This window comes from Molossus molossus, unplaced genomic scaffold (assembly GCF_014108415.1).
Source record: "Molossus molossus isolate mMolMol1 unplaced genomic scaffold, mMolMol1.p scaffold_m16_p_5, whole genome shotgun sequence".
NCBI classification, from domain to species: Eukaryota; Metazoa; Chordata; class Mammalia; order Chiroptera; family Molossidae; genus Molossus; species Molossus molossus.
This window is the reverse complement of record NW_023425388.1, coordinates 37114565-37130363: the sequence shown is the minus strand read 5'-3', so window position 1 is coordinate 37130363 and position 15799 is coordinate 37114565. Positions and strand designations below refer to the sequence as shown.

The following is a 15799-nucleotide window of genomic DNA, read 5'->3' as shown; positions in this document are numbered from 1 at the left end:
CTCGATAGTCTAGTTTTTTCTCACTGTGGAAAAGAAAGGTTACTGTTCAATTCATATCCAAAGTCGTAAGTACAGCTTGTAAATTTTACTAACTTGTTTCATTTTCGTTTGGCCCTTGAGAAGTACAACTTGCTTTTTGCAGCTGGTAATTTCTGGTGTCGTTCTCTGATATATATTGGTATGAAATTGCTGTGTTTGTTCAAGTCTGTTCGTTTTGTGGTTTTTAATTCCCATTGGTGCACCTGTACAATGGGGTGTTGTAGTATATCATGAAGAAAGAAATAACATGCAGATATGTTATGGAGTATGTTTTATTTTGGAATTGACTGTGGTGTTAACAATATATTGATTTATCAAGATACTAAGGAAAATTTCTAAATTTACCAAAATGTGTATATTTTAATAAATGCATAAAGCTTTATTGTGTGCCTTTAAGTTTAAAAATGGGTTTATTAAAAAAAGTCAGAAGCAAAAATGTCTTACTATATAATATCTACAGTAACGTAACGCTTTTACCCAGGAGACTACCAAAAGGAAAAAAGGAAAAGAAAAAGAAGCTTCTCCATATCTTGTTACCCTTAGCCAGTCCCAGAAGTCTGGTACGTGCTTTCCATTGTAAACTGGAGATGAATAAGTGAATCTTGCCTTAAATGTTTCATTTGACCATTGTAGAAAAGCCAGATAAGTGGGCACTTTTTTTTTTCTGGTTTGAAACTAATTAATTGCATTATTGTGGAAATTTTGTTTTCAGAATAAAACTATTTTAAAAATTACAGCCAACTGGCTATTAAAATTTAAATTAGAAGGAAGTCAGTCCCATCCAACATTTTTAAATTCACATACTTCCATGAGGAGGACATGGAAGTTCCTCTTTCGTGAAGTGATTCGTGAAAACGTGGGAAAACGTGAAGTGATTCGATCTCCCTCTCACCATTTTCTCCAAACAAGGCTCGAAGTTGTGTCCGGGCCCTGGCTCGTCCTCCTGAGTTACCCCATTCCCAGGACCACCTCCCAGTCACAGCCTCGGCACTGTGGCGCATTCGGTCCCATTGCTCCAATTTATTTTAAGGACAAATTGCAGGAACATTACCTGCCTACAATCCCAAAGCCACTTGTAGTAGCATTAGCGGTGGTTTATTTATTTTATTTTTGATGTACAGGTAGTGACACTGGAGAAATAGAGAGTGGTGTAGCAAGGTCACATGTTTTCTACACTACATGAGATGCAAACAGCTGGCGTGTCTTTATCTCCTACAACCCATAATCTCCCTTGCACAAGTTCACCTGCCTGGGTAGCAATGGAGAAAAACAAACTTTGAATGTTTTAATTTACAGAATCTTAGGTATCTTCCTGTTTAGTCTTTTTAGATGATTGAGTCTCTTTGGGGTAAAGGCTAAGTCTCTGGATTTCCTCCCCACCCCACCCACCTTGCTTCCCTCCAAAATGGCACCTGGGAACAGAGCCTGCATGATCTCCGGGTGCAGATGAGAAGCAGGGTATTCTGGACACTTCATGAATGCTGAGACAGAATGGGTACCAGCCCTGCTTCCTGGACAGGTGACCACTGAAGAAAGACTGGCCCATCTAGCCAAATGGGTTTCATAATGACCTTTACTTCCAAAACCCACAGGTCTGACATTCAGTCCACAGTTGTCCAACACACCAGTGCTTATATCCTCTCCTGCTAAGTGACCACTGATCCACCCAACATTTTTAGGCTTTCTTATTCCAAAAGTGCAGTTTCTGCATATTGATGCCCCTTCGTATAGACTCCGGGCCTTTGCTGGTCTACTGAGCTCTCAGCTCCTCCACTTTGGAACCCACTGCACCCCCTGAGACCTGGGGAACCATGTACACTGCCTCAGCCTCAGGTATCCAGCCACTTCTTTCACTACCATTTCTGAGCTCTATTCACCGAAGCTTGTAGCCAGTGGGGTGCTGCAGCCTGCTCGTGAGAATGATTATTTCTGAGTTTTGAGTCAGTTGCTAAAGACAACCATTATTAAAATTTAATTTCTATACACTGTCAATTAACTATATTGAAAAAAATAACTATTATTTTACTGCATTTAATTGCTCTCAAGGTTATTGACAGCTATAGATCTGTATGGGGAAAATTCTACATAACGGCATGCTGTTGCACATGTTTTTCCCAATTCTGTGTTCAATTAGTTTGCTTTGGTAGCTTGAAATCACCACAATGGGAGAATTTACACCATGGAAATTTGCAAATGCTACAAAATCAGGGGGGTTTTTGCTTTTTGTTTTTCCAGGAAGCTGTGTGTTACACCTTTACCAGCACGCTGCTTATACCCTTTCCAGCTAAATAGACCACTAACCCATCCAACATTTTCAGGCTTTCCCACCCCCACCCATAGGCAGGGAAAACCAGGGCACGTATTTTTCTTTCTTCATCCTACCTCTATGTTTCTTCTTCTCTCCACTCTCCAGCAGGGCCAGCAGGGGCTGGCTTTCCACCCCTCTTTCAGTCTGACAAGGATTCCCCTACACACTATTCTCCTTCCTGGAGACAATAAACCTCATAGCTCAGTCTTACGGGTAGAAAGTTTGCCCATTTGCCTATTACAAATAGTATCCGAGAAGAATCACAGGACAATCTGGAAGTAGGGATTACCAGTATAAAAAACAATTGAATATGCCCTGGCCAGTTTGGCTCAGCGGTTAGAGCGTCAACCTGCGGTCCTGAGAGACCCGGGTTCGGTTCCCGCTAAGGGCGCGTACCTCGGTTGCAGTTTGTCCCCGGCCCTGGTGGGTCGTGCGGTGGCAGCCACTTGATGTGTCCCTTTCGCATCGATGTTTCTCTCTCTCTCTCTGTTCCTCTCTCTCCCTCCCACTCTACCTGAACAAAAAAAATGAGAAAATGTCCTCGGGTGAGGATAAAAAAAAACAAACAATTGAATAAATATTTCAAAATACCACCTCATTACATTGGTCTTAAAATTAAAAGGTTATTTAATAACAAGTGTTGAAAAGGGTTTGGAGTCCAGTCCTTTTGCACTATGAGTGGGAATATAAAATGGTGCAGCTGCTGTGAAGACAGTATACAATTCCTCAATAAATTATATCCAAGAGAATTTAAAGGAGGGTCTTTAAGATATTCATTCACAGCCCCGGCCGATTTTGCTCAGCGGTTAGAGCATCAGCCTGTGGTCCAGAGAGACCCGGGTTCGATTCCCACTAAGGGCACGTACCTCGGTTGCAGTTTGTCCCCGGCCCTGATAGGGTCGTGCGGGTGGCAGCCACACGATGTATCCCTTTCACGTTGATGTTTCTCTCTCTCTCTCTTTCTCTCCCACTCTATTTGAACAAAAAAATAGAAAAATGTCCTCGGGTGAGGATTAAAAAAGAAAAGAAAAAGGTACTCATTCACAACAGCATTTTGCACAAGGGCTAAAACATGGATACAACCCAGGTGTCCATCAATGGATGAATAGATAAAGAAAATGTGGTGGATACATATAATGGAATATTATTCAGCCTCAAAAAGGAAATAAATTCTGACACGTTACAATGTTACATCATGGATGAATTTTGAGGGCACTATGCTATGTAAAATAAGCTATTCACAGAAAAACAAATACTATATGACAACAATTTGCAGGTACCTTCAGTAGTCAAAATTATAAGAACAGTAAAAAGAATGGTGGCTTCCAGAGGCTGGTGGAGGGGAGAGTCGGGAGTACTGCTTAATGAGTGCAGAGTTTCGGATTTGCAAGATGAAAAGAGTTCAGAAGATGAATGTATTTAATATCACTGAACAGTACACTTAAAAATAGTTAAGATAGTAAGTTTTATGTTATGTATATTTTATCAGTTTTTAAAATTGAAAACCAGTTAAAAGCTTATTCAGAGTATCAAAGCTGCTTTGGAACCATCTTTCCTTAGGCTGTAACTCAGAACCATTTTAAAAATGAAATACCCCATTAGCCGTTGAAGGGATCTTTGTATTGCAAACGTCGGACTGACAGCTCTTTCACAGTTTATTTTCCACGAGCAGCAGCTCACTGGCAGTGAGTCCTTTCTGTGTCAAGCTCCCTTTTCTTTGCCCACATGCATCTCTTTCCTTATCTGAGGATAGGTTTCTTCCATTCTCACATTGGCCTTGATCAAATCAAGAAAAACTCTAAGTTACGAGGCTCAAAGAGAAAAGTCACACGCCCCCATTTTGATGAACTACAAATCTGAATTCTCCAAGCTTTTACTACATATACATGTAAGCCTGCTACTTACCCATCAGAGCCATGTAGAGTGTCTTCAGGAAGGAACGAGCCCTCTGTAAGTCAATTAACTGGATAAGTACTGTGGCAGGCTTTCCGTCAGGAAAAGGAAATACAATCAATGTATGACTCTAATTAACTTCAAACATAGCAATAGGAATACAGTTTGGAACAGAATCCAAAGAGGAAATAGTCCATCCATGTTCAATTCTGGTGGCGGGAAGACTGATTGAACTTCCTTTCTAGCAGAGATACTCCTCACAGGGTAGAGTGGGAAGGAGGACAGGGGTTTCCTAGCAATGGGGTTTCCCTATCCTTCAAGCTCTATGTCCAAAGCAGCCCCTTTAATATACCGGAAATAAGTTCCAGGTGTGGATACAATGTCCTTGACTTTCTCACCGGCCTTGTCAATCTTTTAAAAGAACGTAGATATTTGGGCTAACCAACCATGGCGGAAAGGACATACGAAGGTGAGCCTGGAGGGCCAGTGGAGGAAGGGCACCTCTGCCCTATCAGCTCTCTGATGCCTAAAATACCTCCATTGGAAACAAAGTCTGGCATTCCACAATAAAAAAAAAAAAAGATCTTTACAGGATACAAAATTAACGTCAAGAAATCAACAGCATTCTTATACACCAATGATCAACTCACAGAAAGAGAAACGAAAAAACAATCCCATTTACCATAGTGGCAAAAAAAAATTAAGATACCTAGGAAGAAACTTAACCAAAGAAGTAAAGAACCTATTTGCAGAAAACTACAGGACATTGAAAAAAGAAATAGAGGAAGATATAAAAAAGTGGACGCATATACCTTATTCATGGTTTGGAAGAATTAACATCATTAAAAAGCAATCTATAGATTCAATGCAATCTCCATAAAAATACCAATGACATCTTTCACAGAGCTAGAAAAAAATACTTCAAATGTTCATATGAAATCAAAAAAGTCCCCGAATAGCCACAGCAATCTTGAAAAAGAAGGACAAAGTAGGTGGGATCACAATACCGGATATCAGGTTATACTACAAATCCACTGTAATCAAAACAGCCTGGTACTGGCATAAGAACAGGCATATAGATCAATGGAACAGAACAGAGAACCCAGAAATGGACCCAAAATATTATGCTCAATTAATATTTGACAAAGGTGACAAGAGCATACAATGGAGTAAAGACAGCCTCTTTAATAAATGGTGTTGGGAAAATTGGACAGCTACGTGCAAAAAAAAAAGAAAATATACCATCAACTTACACCATACACAAGAATAAACTTAAAATGGATAAAAGACTTAAATGTAACTCATGATTCCATAAAAATTCTAGATGAAAATGTAGGCAACAAAACTTCAGACGTCATATGCAGCAGAATTTTCACTGACACATCACCTAAGGCAACAGAAACAAAGGAGAAAATGAACACATGGGACTACATCAAACTAAAAAGCTTCTGCACAGCAAAAGAAACAACCATCAAAATGGAAAGAGAACACACTGTATGAGAGAGCATAATTGCCAATAATACATCCGATAAGGTGTTAATTTCCAAAATATATAGAGTGCTCATACAACTCAACAAAAGGAAGACAAAGAACCCAATTAAAAAATGGGCAGAGGAGCTAAATAGACACCTCTCCAAATAGGACATACAAATGGCCAAGAGACATATGAAGAAATGCTGAACATCACTAATCATCAGAGAGATGCAAATTAAAACAACAATGAGGTATCACCTCACACCTGTCAGAATGGCCGCCATCAACAAATCATCAAACAAGTGTTGGCGAGGGTGTGGAGAAAAGGGGACTCTAGTACACTGCTGGTGGGAATGCAGACTGGTGCAGCCACTGTGGAAAACACTATGGTGTTACCTCAAAAAGTTAAAAATTGAACTGCTGTTTGACCCCACTTCAAGGAATATACCCTAAGAAGCCTGAAACACCAATCAGGAAGAATATATGTACCCCCATGTTCATAGCAGCATTATTTACAATAGCTAAAATCTGGAAACAGCCCAAATCTCCATCAGTAGACGAGTGGATAGAAAAGCTGTGGTACATGTACACAATGGAGTACTATGCAGCTGTAAGAAAGAAAGATCTCTTATCCTTTGAGGCGACATGGAGGGACCTGGAAAGTATTATCCTAAGTGAAATAAGCCAAGCAGAAAAAGACAAATACCATATGATCTCACTTATATACGGAATATAAGGAACATAATAGTCTGAGGAAAACGGTAGATCCAGAAAAATGGAAGTAGGGCACAGACTGACATCCCTCAGAAGAGGGGGTGGAGGGTGGGAAGAGATAAACCACAGAACTTATATGCATGTATGCATAACCAATGGACATGGACAACAAAGCCAGGGGTGGGGCAAAGGGGGGGTGGGATGGGGAGGAGGGTGTCAATGGGGTAAAAAAGGGGAAACATCTGTAACAAAAATAAATAAATTAAAAAATAAAGAAATAAATAAAATAAAATGAATGTTTGTCCCAGTATTAAATAATGAAGTAGGTTCAAACTCATTGCTCGCCTTAAAATATTATTACTACTATAAAGAGAAGAGAAAGTTTTAATTATTAATAAATAATATGAAATAAATTAAAATATTATTTTATTTTGCCATTCTCTTAATATTTTGTGTAAGTTTACACTGTGCGTAATACATTAGTACAGTTGTTCATCTATAGAGATAACTAAGCATACATATGTACATCTAGAGACAGAGGAAAGGGTTAATAATTTGCAGAATAAAATTTTCTAATAAGATTTACTAGCAGAGCCCGGCTGGTGTGGTTCAGTGGTTGAGCATTGACCCATGCACCAAGAAATCGCCGGTTTGATTCCTGGTCAAGGCACATGCCCAGGTTGTGGGCCCAATCCCCAGTGGGGGGCATGTAGGAGGCAGTCAATCATTGTTCTCTCTCTCTCTCTCTCTCTCTCTCTCTCTCCTTCTCTCTCTCTCTCAAATCAATAAAGAAAAAATATTTTTAAAAAATGATTTACCAGCAGAGATATAAAAAAATGCACATGAATCTTGAGCATAGAATTGTGAAGGAAAATACAAAAAAGGGGAAAAGAACTCGTAGATAGAACATAATCTGTTTTTTGTAGTAATTAAAGGGAAATAAATCATCTCTAAAAAAAATGTTGGTGTCCTAGAATTTAAACTATACCATTGAGTAAAAGATAATAATGTAGAGATATATATCCAGCTAAGAAAATATATTAGAGGATCTTGCCCTGGCCGGTTTGGCTCAGCGGTTAGAGCATCAGCCTGCGGTCCACAGAGACCTGGGTTCGGTTCCCGCTAAGGGCATATACCTTGGCTGCAGTTTGTCCCCGGCCCTGGTTGGGTCATGTGGGTGGCGGCCACTCAGTGTGTCCCTTTCACATCGATGTTTCTCTCTCTTCCTCTCTCTCCTTCCCGCTCTATCTGAGTGAAAAATGGAAAAATGTCCTCAGGTGAGGATGAAAAGAAAATATATTAGAAATATATTAGAGGATCTATACTGAAGTTTAGTGGCATTTTCTGACAAACTGGTAAGATCTAATCATTAAATAAATTCACTTGACCAAACAAAGGCACATACTAGTATCTTTCTTAATTTGGATTCGTGAATATGATGAACTACTTATGTTTCAAGAAAATGCCCAGCTGGTTGGGGGTGGGGAGCACATAGAGGGAAATTAGAGGCATATCTATCACATTGTTATATCGCAATTGAAACATGTTTTATTTTCTTCTCTCAAAGTCTGTGGAGCTTTTGTTTCCATTTAACAGATTAGAAAATGGATATTTGAAGCTAATACACTGTGCCCAGATCTGCAATCCCTGCAAAATGTTTACCCAATCTTCCTCAGCAAAGCTTGCATCTCAAAAGCTACTCCATGATCAGTTCATCGACCCTTGAGATGAGGTGAGCAAACATGGTAGCAACCAAATGAACTATTGGTGAGACAAAGCAACCAGCTTACAAGAGACAATTGGAGGACAAATAAACGGAGTAACTGCTTTCACCATGGGTGATAAACATATGGAACATGTTAACTCCAAGTAACAGTGCTAGCTAAAGCAGAAATGGGTTCAGGGAGGGTTCAGACACACTCGTGGAGAATAACTCTCTAAAGGGTCATTAAATAGAATTAGGTTCGTTCAGGGAAATTTTTAGGCTTTGGAGTTGGACCTCAAGGACTCGGATTCCACTCCTCTCTCCGTCAGGGGCACTGCAGCTACCAGGCAGGACACACAGCAAGGTTCTTTCGTTCTTATCGTGACATCAGAAACTCCAAATCCTAAGCAGAGGGAGTCTTTGATAGCCTCCCAGGTCTCGGCACTGCCCACCCTCCTAGGACCAGGCGGGAAAGTACCTGACTAGGAAATCTGAGCCCTGGCTCTCTCTTTTCCATGCTGAAACCAAAATTTTTTAAACAAAATCAAGGCCCTCCCTACTTCCCTTCTGGGTTCTTGCTGGATTGAAAGTAGCTCAGAAAGACCTCCTGATCTAGAATGCTCTCTTATTTTCCAATGTTAAGCTAAAACTGCTTAACTTCAAAAGGGCTCTGTGCAAAAATCATAACACTCTTTTCCTAAGGAGGCCTAATTGAATGATTGATATTTTGAGGATTTTCCAACCCAATGATTTCTTTACTAAAAACAGAGTTATGAACTAATTATGGTATTTGTTTGCAAACCAAACCCATGATCTGAACACTGTCCATACTCCAGCTTAACATTGGGAATTGCTAGCAAGGAGTGATGACCATAGCCCAGACTTAGTGAAGGGTGCTCCCGTGTGATTTACTTTTTATATACAGATTATGATCTCTGTCATTCATTAGGACTTCAAAGCCTACCACAGAGTTTACTCCCTTTGGGAGCTAATTCCCCTTATTTCCTGAAAATCCACTGTGTAGTGATGGAGAATATGAGTCTACATTTCCTCTTTCAGGAGATAGAAATATTCAGTAGCCCTCATACTATAGAGAAGTTGAGTTCCCTTTATTTTTCAATTTTTCCAATTGACTACAGATAAAGGATACCTTTTAAAGCATTTAATTCTACCACTAAACTAACATTTTTAATTGGTAGATTATTTGTGTTAAAAATCATATGCTAGCCCTGGCCGGTCTGGCTTAGTGGTTGGAGTATTGGCCTGCAGACCAGAGAGTCCTGGGTTCAGTTCCCACCAGGGCATGTACCAAAAAAAAAAAAAAATCTTATACTAATTTTGAATCTGCCCTTTCATTAAATGGCTTTCCATAGTAATTCATTCCACTTTCTTAGGGAATAAATTTTAGTCAAGGACTAGAGTAATGGTTAATTCTTCAAGCTTTATAGTCAGATTTCAAGGATTATAATTCTGGCTATGGAACCTTAGGCAATTTCTTTAACCTCTCTGTGTTTCTGTTTTTGCATCTGTAAAATGGGTATATGATAGCTTATGGAATCATTTTAAAAATTAAATGAACAGCCCTGGCCAGTTTGGCTCAGTGGTCAGAGAGAGTATCAGCCTATAGACCAAAAGATTGTGGGCTAAATTCCCAGTCAAGGGCACACAATTGGGTTGCAGGTTCAATCCCTGGCCACGCAAAATATTCGCGGGTGAGGATTAACAAACAAAAAAATTAAATGAGCAAATATATGTATTTTACTTTCTATGTTTCTATTTAATATCCTTTGAGAAAGATGCATGTATTTGACATTTTTATTCAACTGTATTTTGTTAAACATAATTTAGTTTCATTTAATAAATTCCAAGTATGCTGTAGCAGCATGAAAACTGGTCTTAACATTGGCAGACATGAGTTCAGGCTATGCTCCTTGTCTCTCTGAGGTATCGAGGTCCATCCTCATCACTGGGGTGACACCCACACCCACTGCCACCATGACTGAGCAGATGACCTTTCATGGTGCCCTCAAGGGCCACAATGACTGGTGACCCAGATGGCTACCACTCCCCAGTTCCCAGACATGGTACTGTCTACCTCTTGAAACAAGACCATCATCATGTAGAAGCTGACCAGGGATGAGACCAACTATGGCATCTCACAATGTGCTCTTCGGGGTCACTCCCATTTTGTTAGTGAGGTAGTCATCTCCTCAGAAGGCCGTTTTGCCCTCTCTGTCTCCTGGGATGGAGCCCTTTGTCTCTGGGATCTCACAACAGGCACCGCCACGCACCAACTTCTAGGCCGTACCAAGGATGTGCTGAGTGTGGCCCCTTCCACTGACAACCAGCAGATTGTCTCTGGCTCCCAAGACAAATTCATCAAACTGTGGAATACTCTGGGTGTATGCAAATACATTGCCCAGGATGAGAGCCACTCATCCTGGATGAGTGGGTGTCTTGTGTCAATTTCTCACCCATCAGCAGCAATCCCATCATCACGTCCTGTGACTGGGACAAGCTGGTCAAGATATGGACCCTGGCGAACTGTAAGCTGAAGACCAATCATTTTGGCCACACAGGGTACCTGAACACTGTGACTATCTCTCCAGATGGATCCCTCTGTGTTTCCAGAGGCAAGGATGGTCAGGCCATGCTCTGGGACCTCAACGAAGGCAAGCACCTTTATACACTTGATGGTGGGGACATCATCAACACCCTGTGTTCAGCCCCAGTTGCTACTGGCTCTGTGCTGCAGCATCAAGATCTGGGAATAGGGAGCAAGATCACTGTAGGTGAATGGAAGCAAGCAGTGATCAGTACCAGCAGCAAGGCACAGCCTCCCCGGGACACCTCTCTAGCCTGGTCCGCTGATGACTAGATTCTCTTTGCTGGCTACACGGACAACCCGGTGCAAGTGTAGCAGGTGACCATCAGTACCCACTAGAAATATATGGCAGAGTAAAAGAACTGATTTTCTGACTTGTTAAAAATAAATAAAAATAAAAGAATACATGAGTTCAGATCTTCACCTTGATACTCACTAGCTGTGTGGCTTTGCCTCATCTTCTGGGGCCCCCATTTCTTTATGTGGAAAAAAAGGATGATACTGATAGCTGAATGAACTAATGCTTGTGTGCTTTTCAAAATTCATATGTTGAAGCACTAATCCCCAATGTGATGGTATGTGGAAGTGGGGCCTTAAGGAAGTAATTAAGTTTAGATGAGGTCACGAGGGTACAGCCCCCCTGGTGAAATTTGTATCCTATCAGAAGGAGGAATAGATGGATCTCTCTCTCTCTCTCTCTCCCCCTCTCTCTCTCTGCCCCCTCTCTTTCTCTCCACCTTGTGAGGACACAAGAAGAAGGCAGCCATCTGCAGACCAGGATGAGAGTTCTCACCAGACACCAGATCTGCTCACATCTTGATCTTACACTTCCCAGCCTCCGGAACCATGAGAAATAAAAGTTAATTATTTAAGCCACCCAGTCTATGGTATTTTGTTATAGCAGTCCAAACTGACTAAAACAGCTACACTCCTCATAGAATTATTAGAAGTTATGGTATAGGCTACAAGTTTCCCTGAAAATCCTTCTCTTCTTAAAATTTAATATAAATTTTACTCAGGCACGTAACCAGCCAGAGTAAAGTCCAGGGCAGGCTTCATGGACATGTAACCTGTGTAGTTTCACTGGACCTCCAAGCAGAAGGATTCCACATTTGGTTTGTCTACTATCGCCATCTCAAAATTTTTAATAATTTTATCATTGAATTTGTGCTTTGCAAGTGAAGTCTAATGAGACAAAGGAGCGTGTGTGTGAGCAGAGAAAATGCACATGCAATACACGAGCCCACCACTTCTTGCCACTCTGTTTGCATAGAGCACTCACAATGCCTCAGGAGCATAGACTTCGGGTGCACCTGTGATGGGTGGGAGTTCAGCAAGACCCCAAGCAAGTTCAAAGGTAAATATGTGCTATGTCTTTGATTGAGCGTAATGGTCTGAGAGTTTGTGTCTCCCCAAAATTCATATGTTGAGATTCCAAGCCCCACAAGTGATGGTATTAGAACATGGGGCCTTTGGGAGGTGCTCAGGTCATGAGAGTGGAGCCTCATGAATGGGATTAATGCTTTTATAAAGGAGGCCCCAGAGCTCCCTTGACCATTGCACCAGGAGAGGACACAGTGAAGGGTGCCCGCTGTGGCCCAGGAAGAAGGCCCTTACCAGAATGCAACCACGCTGGTGCCTTGATCTTCTACGTCAGCCTCCAGAACTGTGGGAAATGTTGTTTACAAGCTGCCTAACTGTGGCATTTTGTTATAGCAGCCCGAACAGACTAAGACACCGAGTAAGCAGGCGCATACGGTCCTGAGACCACACTTAACCATTCAAACCACAACATGCTTCAAATACAAAAAGAAGGCAATGGAGTCTAAGAAACCCAAACGACAGAGGACCCCTATCATATCCTTGTGTAAATTCCTTGTTCAGTCGACCACTCTACATGGAAAGTGATGACATAGAAGGAAAGGAAAAGATAATGCCATTTATAGTTCCTTTCATTTCAGTTCTTCCTTACTCATCAGTAAACTGAAGGTAGCAAGTGTTGGCAGAATGTGTACATATCAAGAAGTAAAATAAAAACAATTGAGTTAGTTTGGGGCAGTGTTCCCACTGTTCCAATAAGAAATAAATGCATGTACGAGGTACCAAACACAAATTGTGGAATCGGGGCTGTTTCTGCATAAAAGTGAAACACTCTTATATTTGCATTTAAAACAGACATTGCACGATATAAAGAAGAATAGTAAAATTATGCTAGTAATTTAAATTTTTGATTTGTCTTTACTTAGAATACTTAATGACTGGGGTGGGGGACACCACGACAAACCAAAAGAGAGACCACGAAAAAAAGGTAAAAGCTTTGTTTCAGTATCTGTTCAAACACTTTTCTCCTGTTTTGGCAAAAGGAGCTCCACATTTTCATATTATATTAACACAAGCAATTATGGAGCAAGCCTTGATAAAGACTGTATTTCCCAGCATCTCTTGCAGCCGGATGTGGCCATGGGACTTACTGCAAGCAGATCCCGGTGGCAGCTTCAGGAAGCCATTCCAGGAGATGGTGGACATGGGCCTCTGATTCTTTCTCCACCTGTGATGTAGATGCTATCACTTTGCCTTGGGCTCAAGAGCCACCTCGAGGTGTTGGTGAAACAGTGAGTTGAAAGGAGCCAGGGTCTCTGAGAGCTCTGTGAAGCTGAACCACCATACCGAGCAAAGGCCATGGGATGCCAAAGTTTTACAGTGTGTGAAATGGAGTTCATAAAATGATTTACGTGATACCTATTCTAGTGACTTGATAAAGCTTAGACTTTTGTTCTTATTGTTTATTTTTTAATCAACTATGAAAAGAAAACATTCTTCTTCCTATTTTCCTTTGCAACAGCTCAGCACACCCAGACCATCTGCAGCCCCCAGCATGGGGGTCATTGCTTCGTCGCCACATTACTCTGCTCACAGTACCTGGCCGTGCATTCTATGTACATGTCGGTGCCGGCTGATGCAGCTGTTTCTATGGCACCTATCACGATAAAAGATGACCTCTGACAACTGGAGAGGGAGTTTTAAATCATTTGGACAAGCAAAAGATGGATGCCTTCAAGTACATTTCAACCCTAAGAGAAAACGACATATTCTTCTGCGGAAAGTCTCAGCAGGATATTGTGCAGAAGCCTGGAGAAGGCCCTTCTCTGCCAATTCCTCACTGTTTTGTTCAGGATTAAATCAACAGACTTTAGGGAGTTTGGGAATTGGCTGCCTTTCAACACCCATAAAAAAGGTGCAAGCTTGCGAAAAAACCTAGGTAGTATGCCTTTTATACATTAAATATTCTGCAAACTGTTATCTTTCATCTGTGCAATAATATGCTTCTCTTGGTATTTTATTTTCCCCTCTTGGTCAGGGTATAACTTTCCAAAGTAGATTAAAGATGACAATGATCAAAAGCTAACAGCATCATTATTCGTGATATACCTGAGTATACCGCTAGACTGTGAATTATTTGAGAGTTAGAACTGCCTTTGTGCTTCTTTTTTATATCCGGTGGCTAATGCATGGCTGGCACAAAGCAAATGCTCGTTTAATGTTCACTTAACTAATTAATAAATGACTCCATGGATGGAAGCCCATTTTAAGATGCCCAAAGTTTTAAGAGATTGTGGAGGGTGGGGAGCTAGGTGTGGAGATGAGGAGGGTATCAATGGGTTTCAGTTAAGACAAACATTAGTGATGAAAAACCTTAGCCTTCTACCTTGCATAAATTTACCACAAATATAAGACTGCCTCAGGCTTGAGGTCTAAACCTAATGGTGACCCTCTATTAGAAAGGGCTTTTTTGATTAAAATTGTCCCAGCTCAGACTAGCTTTGACCAAAAACGATGGTGCTGGGAGTGCCCTTGGCCGTCCCAGATATGCGTTTTGCTTCAACAGCATTTGGATGAAACAGATCCAGGGACACCACTTCTTCCAGCCTCTGACCACCCTCCCACCTCTTTCCAGTCACTACCTTGGAACCACCTCAGCCACCCTCAGCCTTCGAGACCAGCCAGCACCGTGTGTTTTGCTTTGTTTTGTTTTGTTTGTTTTGTTTTGTTTTACCTTCACTCCTATTGCCAAACAACCATGAGCTCCCAAATTCATCAGGATTATTCCACCGAGGTGGAGGCTGCCGTCAACCGCCTGGCCACCCTGCGCCTGCGGGCCTCCTGCACCTACCTCTCTCCGGGCTTCTGCTTCCATCGTGCCATGTGGCTCTGCAGCGCAGGGGCCACTTCTTCCAAGAGCTGGCAGAGAAGAAGCTCGAGCACGCTGAGCATCTCTTAAAACTGCAAAACCAGCGTGGTGGCTGCATTCTCTTCCAGGACGTGGTGAAGCCATCCCAAGGTGAGCGGAACAAAACTCAGGACGCCATGGACACCGCCATGGCCTAGAGAGGAACCTGACCTAGGCCCTCTTGGATCTGCATGCCCTGGGTTCTACCTGCATAGACCCTCATCTCTGCAACTTCCTGGAGAACCACTTCCTGGAGGAGCAGGTGGAACTCCTCAAGAAGATGGGCGACCACCTGACACCTCCGCAGGCCGGCTGCCCCCAGGCGGGGCTGGGCGAGCATCTCTTCAAAAGGCTCGCCCTCAAGGACAAGGAGTCTTTGGAGCCCAGAGGACTTTGAGGGGCCCCTCTGCATCCCCTGGTGTCTGGCTTCTGCTTGAGCCTCTCCCCGAAACCTCTAGCGATTCTTTTAACCATACTGGTGCCCTCTCCCATGCATTGGACCAAATGGAAACAATAAAGCTTTTTGCAGGGGTGGGGAGATGGTGCTGGCTCCGGGGTGCCATAGAACTGGAGACCTGAATGTTGTTGGGGTCCCTGCTGTCCTCTCATTTCTGCCCTTTCTCTCCTTTCCTACAGATAGGCTACTTCACAAGGGTGACAGACACCATGGATACTGGAAGCTCTCCTAACTAGGGAGACAGGTCTCCTGCCTTAATTTCACTTTGAAAAATGCCAGGAGAGAATGTTATTAAATCACTTTTCTGGAATTGACTTGGATCACACATCCATTTCCTAGGTCTTTCATTGTGGCAAAGGAGGAAGGTCATGGTGCCA

General features: G+C 42.0%; 2 pseudogenes; both read left to right on the top strand.

Moving 5' to 3' along the window:
• The first annotated feature begins 10127 nt into the window (after positions 1–10127).
• On the top strand, positions 10128–11076 carry LOC118616919 (annotated as a pseudogene).
• Positions 11077–14815: 3739 nt separating this feature from the next.
• LOC118617528 lies at positions 14816–15362 on the top strand (annotated as a pseudogene).
• Positions 15363–15799: the final 437 nt, after the last annotated feature.